The sequence below is a fragment of the Mya arenaria genome, chromosome 10 (genome assembly GCF_026914265.1).
Source record: "Mya arenaria isolate MELC-2E11 chromosome 10, ASM2691426v1".
Taxonomy (NCBI): Eukaryota; Metazoa; Mollusca; class Bivalvia; order Myida; family Myidae; genus Mya; species Mya arenaria.
The window spans coordinates 62,627,990-62,644,735 of NC_069131.1; positions in this window are offsets into that span (position 1 = coordinate 62,627,990).

A 16,746-nucleotide genomic window follows, 5' to 3' on the forward strand; every position below is an offset into this window, starting at 1 on the left:
ATGTTAGTTAACAATTTATACGTTTATATTAACAAATTCAATGGAAAAAACAGAAAGTGAAGCTTTAAGTTAAAAGTTGAAGAAGGAAAGAATTCACCTTTGGGCATCTAAATAAATAATAAATACTCCGTCAGCGTAGTGTGTGAGGTCAATTATTCTATCAATGCCGATGCCAAAGATAGGAAATGACAAAGCAATCTCCTCAAAACTGCTTATCATCAGATAAGGGTATTTTTTGAAATATATGAAATGTAAATTCGTCTTGGTCTTGAGGTTAGGCATTGAAGTTAAGAATAAAAAAAGGAAATGAACTAGGGTTGTATTCAATACTGGTCTTGGATATAAGAACCATGTAGCTAATCGGATTGCTCGATACAGATAACGGACCTAAACGGCTAAATTAGGTTGGGAATTTCAAACTCTATTTTCCATTAAAAAAATCAACTTTTGATTTTGCTTTAAAGCGTCGATTTTCCAAATTGTACGCAGTCAAAGCAGTATGTTAAGCTACTATATGGCTATTGCAGTACAGTTTGATTATATTAGTTGCTGATGTGATCAGTAATGTACAACTTATGAAAGATAATATATTTCTAGATACTCTGCTATAACTTTGTTACCAAAATTTTGAACAATAAATGATATAAAGGATTTGTCTTGCCTCTCGGGTGATGTTCTTTTTATATAAATAACTCACATAGGTAGGACAATCCAAACAAAATAAAATTGCTTTTTGACGAAAATTCTTTATAATGTTATTGTTGAATCCAGGAAAGAATACACACTAAGAAATAATCAAGCTGAAAATGGTTTGAAACGATGCCAATAAGGGTTATACTATCAGTTAACAATCGGATATAAGTTATTTGAGATACAAACTTCTGGACCAACCATCTCCAATATATTATTAAAAAAACAGCGACAAAAGTAAGAGCCAGTAATAGAAACAAAACAAAAAAGCTTATAACTTAAATGAACTACCATTGTTTGCTATCATTCATAGATACAAACGCATCGGTTTCCTAAGCCTCTCTTCATGTTATACCAATTTAGCTGTAGCTTTGCTCTGTTTTAATCGAGCAGTCACCGCGCAAGGAACACTTTGCATTGAAAGCAGATCTACGATTTCAGAACGTGCGTGTTATGTTCATAACAAAAGAACAGCTGATTGTGTTGGATATATTTGATAGAGGTACGTTTCATTTAGATGTGAATACGATGTATTATATGTATTTTCATTTGTGAATTTATTACAGGTTTACATCATCAAATTCATAATGGATTTTTGTGTTTCAGTGTCAGATCGTTATATATTTCACCGAGTGAACACCGAAATTCATATTTCACGAGTGGTGTAGCGGATTCTTTTTTGGTGTTCATGAGGTGAAATATCTTACACTGAAAAAATATTTGTTGCTTTTAATGATATGCCATCAATTAAAATTAAAATTACATGCGCATGTAACGTCACATGTGAAATGACGTCGTTGAAATTGTGTCCACGCCATTTGTGCGCTGAAGTTTGATTTGGACTTCAGCCTTTTTCAATTTGTAATACATGACTAGAGCAACGGAAATTAGAAAACGTATTTTTCAACATAAATTGTAGATCCAAGGAAATAGATATATCTGGGTCCAAAAGACTTGCATAATGGCTGTAGTGCAACGCTTTCGGTAAAGAATTAACAAATATCTGCATCTCCTGCAGTGCACAGTCTTTAAGGCTGCTTTAAGTAGTACAATAAAGTTCGTGGTATTTTAACTACGCCAGCGATCCATGCATAGCCGAAACCATACTCGTCTAACTCCCGAAGCATGTTAAAGCCTTTTTAGGCTACCTGTTGTTTGGCATGCTTATCAATTTTGTCCAATACTTTACACAACGCGACATATATATTCAAAGGAAGTCTTCTACACTCACTTAATGCAAGGCAATTACAAACATTTCGATTTAGACACGCTATATAATTTAAAAAGCGTGTATGAGTATGTTCAACATTATCAATATGACTAAAACCCATAATTCAGATGAATAACACATAATGGGTGCAACTATCAGATCGAACAGTTTGAATGCGTACTTCATTTGAAAGTATTCGAAACGCATAAATATTTGACACTGCCTTAGCAGCCTGCAGTCTAAGAGTTTCTTGCGTTTTAGTCCATGATAATGTAGGGGTAAAACAAAGCTCTAAGATACTTTTTGTTATGAAAAAACATCGATATGGTTTCCGTTATAGTACCATTTTTCATATTTCTATAAGTTGTCCACCACGCCTGAATACCATAATTGTGGATTTGACAATGTTGATTTTCATTCCAGTTATGTTACAAAACTCTTCAATGTAATTTATTTGTCTTTATAAGTTCGGTTTGGCGTCCATCCTTCGAAAAGGATCACCATTACTAGAATTGTTATGCAAAACAGTTTCATTATTATTATATACGTTACCTTCAATTGTCAAACTCCAACTGGTACAGACATGGTACGAATTAAGTAGTATGAATTCAACTTGTTATAAACGTGGAATAAATTAAACCAGTATAAATTTGGTAAAAACTAACTTTGTATAAACTTGGTATAAATTTAACAAGTATGATTTCGGTACTTATTAAACTCGTATTAACTAAGTATAATTCTAAGTAGTATAAACTTGTTATAAATTATTCCTGTTTTAATGTAAGAGCAGCACAGCGAGATATGGTGGTCATTGTTCGGGAAGTAGTTGCCAAAAAATGTATTTCCAAATTGCCAATAAATGTTAAAAACTACTTTACAAGATTAAACGTCCTACAACTTGAATCTAAATATTGTCAAAGCAGAATCAGCCTGCTGTTCATAGTGATATGTTGTTATAGATGACCAGAAGAGTACACTTTGTACAAAGAAATTATGAAAATGAATGCTAATCGAAGAGTCCTTTTGAATATTTTGCAGTCATACAGTTATGTTGTTTTTCACAATTAGTGAACCAGAGTCAACTTTCAAAATAGTTTCTTATTGGCATGTTTTAAAAAATGTTGTTTTTTTCTTAAAACGTGCACATGCCTTACACATCGTTTTATGGTCTTATTTCATTGGAATTTCCAAATCTAAAATTTTAAAAATGACAAACAATTGTTTGTCTTAATTTTTTTAAATTTTGTTGCCTAATAAGCCTTTTCGAAATCAACATTAAGTTGAATATCTAAATTTATAAGTAAATATATAAATATACTATAATTTTAATTGCGAAAAACAACATATTTCTTCCTAATTGCAATGTGAGATAAAGAGGAAAATTATTTGTTTTAGTGTGAAATCACAATATATTTCAAGAGTGAAATATTTGATTGTGGTGTTCTCTAGGTGAAATATATTACTAAAATGGCGCAAACTGTGTTTCTTCTTCTCAGCTCTGTGTAAGTTCACATTATTTTATTTTTTTAATTTTTTATTTTGAAACAGTCTAAAATGAGAGAAACGGATATATTATGTGTTATTAACTGACTGTTTCAAATGATCAGATCATCATTATATAATCAACCGTTTTTCAAATTGTTACCGAAATACATAAGATAAATTTAATGAAGACATTTTGGAAAATAAATAACAACAACATTATCTACAAATTGTGAAGAACACATTTTCACTTCCGACGTCTATTAGCAACAAAATCCTAAAGGATACTGGTTCGAAAAGAGGAATTTTTACAGAAAGCTAGTAGATCAGCAGGGTATTTGAGTAGACATCATATAGCACGTTATTGATGTTGTGTCACTATTGTTTTCCTATTCACAGAGATACTGGTGTTATCGGAAAAAGGAAATGATAGCATACATCCGTGCATAAAACTGTTTCTGATGCATCAGTATAAAATAAAATATATCGCATCAGTTATAATATATCATCTCTAACAAATGAACGTATAAACCCATTTCCAACTATTCATTATTACTAATATATTTACAATTTCATGCATGTTTACAAGTAAACTCTAGGTAGCGTTTTTACATGGAAGCTATTTTACTGCCTTCTAAGATATCTACCTTGGCAAGATGTGTGGTGTACATTAATTATCAAATTTTACAGACGCCGCCTGACTTAAACAAAAAAGCGAATACCAAGCCATCGAATGTGTTAGCAAATCAGTCAAAATGTCTGTACTGCTTTAAAAACATCTGTGTTAATGTAAAAAAAAACACATTCAAGTTTTCAGAAGTTAGAACACAAAAACAACCATTCATTAACTTAAGTTTACCTTAGTTTGACAAACCTTTACACACACGATTGTCGGCTGTTCTTAAAATAAATGCGACAAACTTTGATTATATCTCCATTTTGATAACTAAGGTATAATTAAGTATATTTTTGTAAATTGGAATCATAATATGATACTAGACGGATACATGTTTGAAGATTATACATGGAATAAGACGTAATATATTAAATCACAATGGTGAAGTAGTCGCAATCCATTTTGTATGGTAGTTTAAATTCAATTTTGAACGTTTTGAAATCTTTAAGTATTCTTAGAATAGCTGGTATACTTTTTTAATTGGTGGATGTAGGTAATTATTTTCGTTCACTCAAAAGGGTCAATGCCTTTTTGGCGCTAGTGTTGACGCTATTGATAGTGATAATTACATATGTAATCATGTTTGAAAGTGGTTGAGACAAATAGACAAAAACACTAACATTAATACTAATAACATCATGATTTTGTTGAAACGTGATTCAGAATACTTAAGTTGCAGAGTTTCTAAGCCCATAAAGTACTAATTATTAGAATGGCAGCCATTACTTTAATACTAATTGTGACGTCAATCTGCATAACGGTGGACTAGTCATTCCAGTTCAGCATATGTTTAGAATAACAATTGTTATAAATACTATAAAAAGTACAACGCCCACCTTTGTCACTATGTGCTTCGCATGACACGAAGTAGACATACGCTAAATGTCTACAATGTCTAGGTTTTTGTTATCAGTATAATATTGTCGAACAGAGTAAAATAACAATTATGTTTTTCATAATCACTCCGTATGCTTCATCGCATCAACCAGCTCTCTTTAAACAGATTATAGGTAAAAACATTTTGATGTGGATAACTATGTACCGTAGCTTTGTCATCTACTTTAATATAACGCCATTTGTTTTCTCCGATGATTATTCTTAGATAGCCGAGCGCGATCTGATTGAGTAAATGTTTTCATCCGAATGTGAAGTAATATTTCGACGTAAACCACAAAGAAATATGTACGTTCGATAAACATCACATTTGAAAATTGATGAGACATATTTTGTTTTATGGTTAAGCATTTTATCGTACTTTTTTCCGAAAACATCAGAAATTGATACATTTATTATTTCTTGTTTTTACGTATCATGCAGAGGAAACCTAGTTGTATTATATATTGTCAATCATAAAGTGATAACAATTCAGGTGATCAACATATAAGTCGCGTTTAAGCCCCGGTGGTCGTTTTTCTCGTTTAATTCTTAGTCGGTAATATGTTGGTATTTAGTTGTTGTTTTTTTGCTGCTGTATATTGATGTGTATAATTTATATGGTCGTATATTTCATGTGTCCATGTTTCTACAGCTTCATACGCCTATAGTGGGGTATTTCATTCATCGTGCATATAAACAATACATCATTGCATAATATGAATATAAATACATAAACTATTCAAATCATGTATATAGTGATACTTTTAGTTATGATTCAACGAATGTATCTTCTTTTTAATTCTCGTATATTATATTGTTTATGCATTTCTAAAAAAGAAAATAAATAGTTTTCTGAATAAGGTCATTGAATCAAACAAATCATTTCAGTACAGTTTATAAACCCTCACCGTGTAAAGCAAATCAGAACTAGAACCACGTCAAGTTGTTGATCAAATGAGATGAGCTTGTTATTGAGATATACCCTTCTTCTTTCACCTCACCAGGGTAAAAAACCCTCTTGATTTTAAACGTAAATATGTTTACTGTGTTAGTGTGTTATGATTCAAGACAAACCATAGCGGTAATAGTCCGGATATTATCTAAGTGGAGCCAGATGACAACCGGATATGAAATCCATACATTTAAGTTAAAAGCACATAATCAACATAGAGATACTTATCTTGGTTTGTGTTCACTTTGTATTTTTTTCTCATATCAGATGCCATCGTGCAATAAGTAGCAAACATATAAATAACAACGATATGTCAATATACGCACGCTACTAATTGCCATGTAAGCTTGATGGTGAACATAACTCGCGCTTTGAGCTCGTTGCGTATAATTTCAAACAATATGGTTTAATATAGTGGTTGATCGGGCTTAAATAGGAAGCAAAATATATTCCATCAAATTATATGAACTACGTGTAGTCAAGTATATTTATCCTATTTATATATTCATAATTCTTAGCCAGGACACTCATCGAAATGAGTTTTCCCGTCATTTGTCTTGAGATTGATATTAATTTTGAAGATAGTAGTGAAGCAATATGACGCTTGATCGTCGCATATTGATTGAAAACTTTTATGGAAGGTAAGTGCATCAAAATTAAATGTTGGCTATGAGGTGCAGACTATCTGTCATGTATCATGATTTTAAAATTGTGTTAAAATCCCGCTTAATAAAACATTAATAAGCATTATTATATACATATGCCAAAAGAACGTGCGCTTTTTGAACGCCTCTTTTAAAACATCTAACCTACAATAAGTAAACCCTGGCTGTTAGGGAGCATTTTATATAATAGACAGGGGCTTGTAAATGCAGCTGTTTTAAACATCGTCAAACGTCTTAAACTTTTTGTTCTCTATTCCTTTGTAAATATTCCAACTGTAATGCACATTATTTTGTGAACGCAAAAATCTGATATTCTCTTCTATTACTTACACCCTCAGCTAATCGTATTGTCTCAAGTATACTTGTTAATGTTTACAACACACACTCTAAGAATAAAAAGGTAATGATCAGACTCATAAATCATATTTTGCAGCCGCTTGGATGTCAAATGTTAATAGTGGAACGACCAATATTAGGGAAATCCGATAAGCATTTTGTTTTTCAGGACAGTCCTTTGTTGGCATACGAACAATTGAGAGAAAATACACGGTCTGCAGCTCCGAGTGTTAGCGAAACACAGGATTAGGAAAGTTATGAAGAGACCGTATAAAAGTAACGAACAAAAACATGTACCTGTCATTAAGAATGAGTGATGAAACGGAATCGAGAACGAGACAGCAATATAAATTAAAACGATTATTCAACAAAAGCAATGAGAAGGAAAAAGTGACAAACGAATAAGAAGGATAAGGTGAAAAATGAAAAGTTTAAGGATACAGTGATAATAAAAATAAGGAAGACAGGATGAGAACACAAACAGTCATTTTGACAAATGAAGTCACATAGCAGAGAAGAATAAACACATGAAATTGTAAAGTGACTTAATTGGTACTTTTGTTACAAAAGCTTGAGATATGACTATAAGACGGTAGTATCAAATACGACCAAGTTAATAGAGATAATGTAAATAAAATGGAATAATAAGTAAACAAGAATAACCGATGAAAAAACAAAAACGTTGAACACAAAAGCAATTGGGCAATTCAATGAAAAGTAATTATGTTTAATTCAACAACTACATTTCTGCAAATGGTGAATGTGACTAGTATAGAATATATAACCGAACACCATGGTTTCACGACTCCTTGCCACCGTGGTGAATATGAAGGCTATACGGAGCCAACAGAACGTCAAACTAATAACGATAGATTTGTTTTTTAAGCAAGTGTTTTCTCAATATTAACGTTCCTCGCGATCAATGATTACTCTGATATTTAATTAAGATTTATCAGATATCATGGTGATACGCTCGTGTGTATTTCACGGTGTTATTATGCTAACAAATAACCACCATTCGTGCAATCCAGTCTTGCGAAAGATGCTCCTCGATATCGCTCTGACGTTTTTAGTATTCAACCTTAAGTTAATGGCTGTATACCATTTTGTCGCCATTATGAAGGCCTTTAAATACGATTGCTTCTTCTCCAAGAAGAAAGTGAGCATCATCATTGCAGTTTTGTGGTTCACAAGTACTTTCTGCGGAGTGTTAGACTTGTTTGTACGTTTACCAAGCTTTCGACAAGAAGACACGACATATCTTGACCATGCAAATAATAAGAACAATACACTATTTAACTTCGAACTGGTCTCAATACTATTTATTGTCATTGTTCTACTTGGACTGTTAATCATCGACACCAGGATCTGTTACCAAATGAGGAAAGTTGTTCATGATGATACACTAAAATCCCCCACCGGGACAAGTGGCTATGTCTATGTTTATGTATATTGGAAGTTTGTACTATTTGTATTAGACGTGGTCATACTTTTTCGTACTACCGTGTTCATGGTCATTATTTGTAAGAAAGGTGTAGAGACATTCCTGTTAGAAATACAAACTTAGGCTTCACTAGGCTTACATTTTATATTTATTAAATATTGATATAGTGTGAGGTTATGACCTTATAAACTAGTTTAAACACAAAGTAGATTCGTGTTGCAGTGAACAAGTGTTCCACTGACAATTCCAAGGCCTTAGTCCCATCATTTGCATGTGTATGCCTTGAACCTCTTAACCACTTTATTTATTCTCTGAACGATTGCGTATTTAGTATTCGGAATGCAGCTACAACAATATTCCTCATCGATTACAAGCGTAATTGTTATGTTTATAATTGCACTTTATATTGTAATTGTAATATATACATTGTGTATCACTCGGTGAGTTTATATGATGTCATTTAACAAGGCCACAGTAATGTAATTGGCTAGTGGCCTGCTCTATTAGGATTCAATGTATCATCCCATATTTGAATTTAAGACATATCATCATAAAAAGTAATTAGTGGCTTTTTGTTTAATTTAAATTAACGGCAAGTAATTTATTTCAAATATGTTTGATTTTTTTCAAATTGCTGTTAGTGTCTGATTTTAATCGAATAATTGCTTCTAAGAACACAATATAAAATGTCCTTGTTCATTTCCTGCTGTAATATTGCTCTTATTCAATGAATTAATTCTGGAATATGAGATAAAATATTTTTGCAGGTGAATTTACGAAAAGGACAGACTACAAATAATTACTTAATAGTTGTTATTTGCATAAAAGATCGTTTGAATTATGAGCAAAACTGTTTCTGAAGAGTATTAGCAAACAGACATCCAATAACGCAGCGGTTTTTTATGCAAAGAACCGCACACGTTCAATGTTAACTATTCTGGCAGCCCCCACGCATAGATGACAGTATCATTTAAAGATGAGTATATTTTTATATACAATTGTGCACATAATTCGAACTTGATGTTTTGAAGCAATAAATTATTGTTATTGTCTCAAATGGGTTAATTGAACAAACATGTTCGTACAAACGTGTACACATACCTCGTGTATAAAGGTTAACGAGAAATATGACGTTTAAGGCTGTTTATTAAAAATGTTAATCCAATTAAAATGTTTGCTAACGTAGTAAAAATGTCCTCTATACGGTATGAAACATTATAAAATCAGGACTATGAATGAGCACGATTAACTATGAAATCACACTGATCAGTACTTACACAATATCCGCGTTGGTAATTATCAGTAAACCAGCAAATATACGTTTTAATGTTGATATAACACTTTACTTACCAGAAAATGACCTTATGAATCCGTCTATATACGCCTTTAGGTGTTGACTAGCGGATACTTTTAATGTCATAAGACCCTCAATGGTGCGTAATATTATATTTTAACATACCAAAAATATCTTATCATCAACCTAAAACTGGTTTTAATAATACAAGGTAAACTGCAGCTAAAACCTACTTAGTATATATGTTTGCGCTTGTTTACGGGCATTACAAAGTCAATAGCAAAATCATATGACCATCAGTGGTGTGTAATAGGTCTGACGTTTTGCCTTAACACCCTTAAACAGTCAACAGGTCCATATTATCAACGCACGTATCGATCGATCGCTTTTTCAAATTAATGTTTCTGGGTATTTCGAAAATAAAAGCTAACATGGACAGTTTAGGTGAAGTATATTGGATTTTGCCCTTATATTTTTTAATTTAATTTGTAACACAAAATACTCTCTAACCAAGATTCTTGACTTCACGATATGTAGTCGTAATTTCGTTGATAAGATGACCCCAATACACCCTATAGACAATCTCTTATAGGGATTAATTTTTACTTGGACTGCCTTCCTACTATAACGAACTATATACTATAGTTTTAAGTATGTTGTGTTTAATAGTTTGTTTTACAATTATAACACAACCAATGCCTAGTTTTGAAGATTGAACCATTATACTCTTGAATATAGTGTGCTAGATGCCTCTGTATCCACACAGAAAGTGTATGTGCATTTTCTAAAAAACAAACAATGACTGTAAAATCAAAAAGGTCGTCAACTTTTGATGAATTGAAGATATACATATATACTAAGGTCCTATATCAAGATTTTGCAATTTTTATTCGTTTTATATTCCTTTATTGATTAAGGTCTTGTCGTTTATCAATCATACACACTATTTTTAAATGAATTTGTTTGATACTTGCTATAAATTATTAACGCTTTATTTCTCCAATGTTTAATCGTATAAATAATAGGCGACCGTATTTATAATTAACCTAAATACTCCCTTTTAAGAAAGCTCATACAATAGGACATTTGATACCATGTCTGTCTAGCAACTCATTTATAATTCATGATTCAGCATTATTTTACAAAACGTTAGATAATATCACCATCTCAATGCATTTCAATGGTTTCCACAAATTTAAATTTCGGCAGCCGTCTATCGTTTTATATATTTTTGACGTATATTTCTTATAACAGTACATTATAAGACATATTTCATACAATGCACATCTTATTCACAATGTTGCCATATATGTGAAAAAAACACAATATAAATGACAAAACATAAACATGTGATAACATAACTCTTGATATCTCAATTTCAAAATCGGTGTTGTTTAGATAAAACAATATATCAAAATTGACATGCATACCAGTATCACTTTAAAAAAGCACAACAAATACCAAAAGAAAATAACGATGTATACATTCCATACAATCTAAACAGACAAGCGTATTATTATATATTGTATTATTCAGATGGATAAATTTAATAAAAGGCATTATAAAGCAGACAAGTAAACAATGCTTAATAATTTTATGGATATTGAATTTTTCATTTGATCACGATAACTGAACACTGGCAGCTAATGGCAGAGGTGTAAAAAAATGCTTAAATTGTGACAAGAAGGTCAAGGTTATTTCTGTAACTGAAGTGCAGAAATCAAAGAACAGACTAAAGCTTATACAGTTATTGAAAATATATTATCTTTTCTTTTTTTAAATTTTGGTTGAATGCTTCTTAATCGTATATCTTCGTAGAACCATTTCTTTGAAATGAATAGGGATTGCCCACTGACACTGTTGCAATGGATATATTTGTTTTATCTTTGGCAAATGAGCCTACTTCAAAAGATTGAAAAGTATGTTGTCGAACATTAGAAGCGTGGTCTTCTACATACCCCTAGATATTGCAAAATAAAATCCATGTGCTGTTTAGGCAACGATCTTCATAATAAATAAAAACACAAATTGTGATGCCAGCAATGAGATCTGCATGCGCAATCAATGTTCCAAGTTGATCAAAGAATCCGACTGGAATGATGTTTTTTTTTTATTTATTACATAACAACCACCGGGCCAATAAAATACGGACAAAATAAAAAGCATTTAATGAAAATTAATATAACTTTGTGTCGTGATATAGAAATGAATTAATGATTTGTAATAGATATGGTTTAAATATCAAGGACAAAATTGCTTATTAACTTTATATATTAGGATTTAATTTATCAAATGAATAGAAACACATTGCTCCATTATCCAGTGGATTTACTGTCATAAATATCGAAACTTTGCATTCAATTTTATCATACAGAGTGTTTGCCTTCAATCCAAACTTATACACACATATGGGGTTGATGATGAGAAGCTTAATATACTGTTTTTTTGTGATAAGGTTGACCATATACATGTACAACGTGTTTCCACAATGTAACGAGTTACATTTTTAAATACAAAATACAGGGAAAAGCCTAGTAGCCGAAAACTCATAACAAAATCCTATGTAGAGGCATAGGACAAGGACCCAAACGACAATGAACTGAAGACACAATCGTACAATTACCAGACACATTAAAACAAACAAACATCACAAACAGAACACACACGCATTAACAAAGCTTAACCGATACATGATGCGATAAACGCCCTGGATCGATCAGTTTTAAACACATTAAAAACATTTAGTCAAGTCATTCAAAAACAGTGAATATATCGATGGTTCTTACTACATAATACTCATTTAGCACCTTGTCCTATTGCTTTGGCCATAACCATGTAGTTTACTTCGTATTGTAATTCTATTATTGCATCGTCCTTTATTTGGCCGATAAACAATGCGGCATAGATCGGTAGTGATTCGATAAAAATACTTGCGACCCTTCCATGAATTCAGAGAGCAGGGAATGGGACGTTATTAAATTTCAACAGTAACTCTGCCCACTTACTTTAACATGATATCACTTTGACATGATATTTTCCTATCTGAACAAATGTGTGTATTTTGCTAGAAATTAAGGGCATATGGCATTCATATAAATTCAAAAATGAGATGATCGCAGACTTAACTGTTTATATATATATAAATGACTGCAATTTTGTTCAAAGGCATACACATCAAACATAACAAGCAATTCAACACACAAATATTTTGCTTCCATAGATTAGGCTGAATAGTGTAAGCGTTAAAAGATAAAAGAAACACACATATCGTTATCAACTATATCAACGTACAAACATATAAACTCGATGTTTTCAGTTTGTTTTCACTCAGACTGAATTTCTAATGTTTTTATGTGAAATGAAGTAGCCAGGATTATTTTGCTTTATTATGTAGGGAGTCGTCAACAGTTATTTCCCGCAGCTGTCACTTACACGAAGCATTAAAATGACACCATATGCCATTAAACGCTTGTAATAAATGTTATTGAAGGCATAACATGATGTTTTTTTTTGTTAATTGAATTTGAATAAACGCCTGATATGCATAAGCATAGTGTGGAAGTAAGTCACTCACAACCAAGAGAAAGGGAGCATCAAACATACAACCATCCACACCATCCTCACCACCACTACCAGCTACCTCAAGCATTACCAACATCATCGCCATCACTATCAGCTACCCCAAGCATTACAAACATCATCGCCATCACTATCAGCTACCCCAAGCATTACAAACATCATCGCCATCCCTATCAGCTACCTCATGCATTACAAACATAATCGCCATCCCTATCAGCTACCCCAAGCATTACAAACATCATTGCCTTCACTATCAGCTACCCCAAGCATTACCAACATCATCACCATCACTATCAGCTACCCAAAGCGTTACCAACATCATCGCCTTCCCTATCAGTTGCATCAAGCGTTACCAATATCATCGCCATCCCTATCAGCTACCCTAAGGATTACAAACATCATCGCCACCACTATCGTCATTGATATTACCGCAGTGGAACATAACATCAGAGCATTTTCTGTGCATTCAAAACGCCTTTTCATTTATACGTAGAGCTATACGAATGGAGAGGAGTAATCTATTACAAAAAAATGAACCTTTTAGGGTTTCTTCTAGAATCGATAATATCAAGGCAAAATTGTTAATGTTGTTAAACAATCAATTGTCAACCACTTTGTCACATATAAGGGTTTAATTTAAAGGGGACGTAATTCCTTGATATATTTTTTAATGCTAAGGCATTATAACTTGTAGCTTTATTGTTTGCATATTTTGTTTATTGTCGCGTTGTCGAGTCTTCTTTTTATATCTATTTTCTCGTAGCAATTTGGTTTCTATACTATCTAGACATCGGTACAGTAGAAACTACAGCACCCCATCGTTAGGCTTAACATATAAAATATCGGTATTAGAAACTCTTTGTTTGCAGGATTATGCTACTCGACTGGCGTTCAATGTTTCTATTTAAATTTTTAACATTTTAGAATGATTTCTGTAATGTTCTAGAGAGTGGTCAACTAGTATTTCTTAGCTATCAATCAGTTGAAACATTAAAACGAGACGATCTATATAATATTTCTTTATCATGAATATCATTCAATACATAATACCATGTCATTTATCTATTCAATTTAAGAAAAATACACCTGATCTGAATTGGTCTTGCGCCTTCGTATATCTGGACTTGTTCTGGTACAAATCTGAACGACATCTCGTAATGAAACTAAATGCATAAATAGCCAGCCCATCTGTGTGAAACATGCAATGAAGTTATTTGCATTTAATTATGTTTTGTAATAAATGAATGTAGCCCGATGTAATCAAGTACATCAACATGTGTTGCATAGCAGTATGCTATCAATCAATTATAATATGACCGACCTTCAATCAGCACTTAAACACGTCTCAGTTGATAATGCCGGACCTCAGCGTAGCATAGAGTACTATCGCTCACTATGAAATTAACAAGTATATCATCCCCGTCATCATCAATACCATCATCAGAAATGAATCACAACCACGGTCATCATCACCACCACAATCATCATCAACACCATCATTGGCACAACTTTCATCACAATTCCAATCAATAAAATTACCCTTAACGCCCCCACAATCATGGTTTCATCATCTTCACCAACAATATAATCACCCGCAATCATTATCACCACTGCTTCTATTACAACCACTAACATCATCACCACCATTATCGCGCCGTCATCATCACGTCCATACATAAACACCATCATTGCCTGCACCATCATTGCCATAACCATTACCATCACCATCATCGCCCGATGATCACCACCACAATCATCTCCCTAAGCATCATCTCCTCATTCATCATCGCCCCAACCGTCATCACCTCCATCATGATCACCAACATAAATATCGCCTCAACTATCATCGTCTGCACTATCATCAACTCCATCATGATCAACAACATGATCAATGCATCTATGTTCCAAAACAAACAGTAATTGCACGAATGTATTTTTAAATTTAAAACGTGCATGAACATATGATTAAATTACACCGGTCGCCATTTTCTGAATTACCAAATACGGATTCACATTGTCCATAGTTTTATACTTTGTTTTATGATACATGGGTATTCAATCACCCCTCCCTGTCATAGACCAATCTGATTCGCTTTAAGACGGGTCGTTTTCCAGATCAAGCATGAAAAGAAGGCTTGGTGGTTAACAAATTTCAAGGCGTTGTTCAGTGATTTGTTGTGTGAATTTTCCGAGAAGTTCGTAGTACAAAGTTATTTTTTTAAAAGATATTTGACAGACAAAATGTATTGCAGATGTTTTCGTCAGTTGTTGGTTTTAGTGATGAAATGTTCGAACAGTCAGCTACAAGAACACTTTTAATAACAGGATAACCATTTTTCTAATGAACTTCATTTCCAAAATATATCTGTAACGGAAATGGATGTTTCGGAAATATTGGATTCGGTGGAACTTAGGGATTGTTGGATAGTTATGGACTTATTGTATGTTTACGAACAATATAAAAGGAGTATATTTGAAGAGTAGAATAGTTTTTGGATTGAGTAAATATACATCATGACACTCTGTTAGAGTATTACCAAATTAAACGTGGTTGAATGTTAGACTGTTTTTCTCTTGTTTATTCTGCCCAGAATTTTAGGCGCTATATATCTTTATTTAAACATATACAACCTCTTTTTAATTTTAAACTATTATTTTTAGCAACATAGTCTGGTTTAAACGTGATGTGTTTAGATTTGAAAAAAGGGAAGTGGCTGCAATGGATTTAAATGTAGTTCTTAAAGTAAATATTTTCAATCATTAGTTTGCAGTGAAAATTTCTTTTTTCTCTGATGATATCTATCTGATACATTTCCATATTTCATCGAAAAGCATGAACGAAATACAATTCGATACCCTTACTAAAGTAATTCAGTTTCAACAGGTTTTCATTGTTTAGTAACAGTGACCTTGAACTTGACCCTAGGGATCCCAAACGCAATCCCATGAAAGGTATCAATGAACTCTCCCTATAGACCAAGGTTGGTCAAGATATGTCAACCCTTACTGAAATTATTCAGTTTTATAGCTGCGTTTGACGTCGCCCGGCCGCCCGGCCGCCCTGCCGCCCTGCCGCCTACCCGGCCGCCCGCCCAAACAACGACGTTCGTCATTCTAATAACCAGGTTACACTCTGTGAAAACCTGGTTAAAAACTACATATGTTTATCAAAGAGTGTTAGGTACCGCCTTGGAACGGTCAGTAAAATGTAAATTTATTGGAGCTTTAAACCTCTATCATATCCCAACAATCCTAAATAAAGAAAAAACGTAAAAGGGTAAATCTTATCATAATATACATTAACTAAAACCTTACATTCTATGGGAGGTAAGTGTATCAAAATTTAATATTGCATATTATCATATTAAGTGCAGAATGTCTGTTAAGTATCATAACTTAAGTATTACATTCAAATCCTGCTTAATAAGACATTTATCAGCATTATAAAACATAAATGCCAGAAGGACATGAGTGTCTTGAACACCTCTCTTAAAACAATAAACCCACAATAAGTAAACCCTGGCCTCAAGGGAGCACTGTAA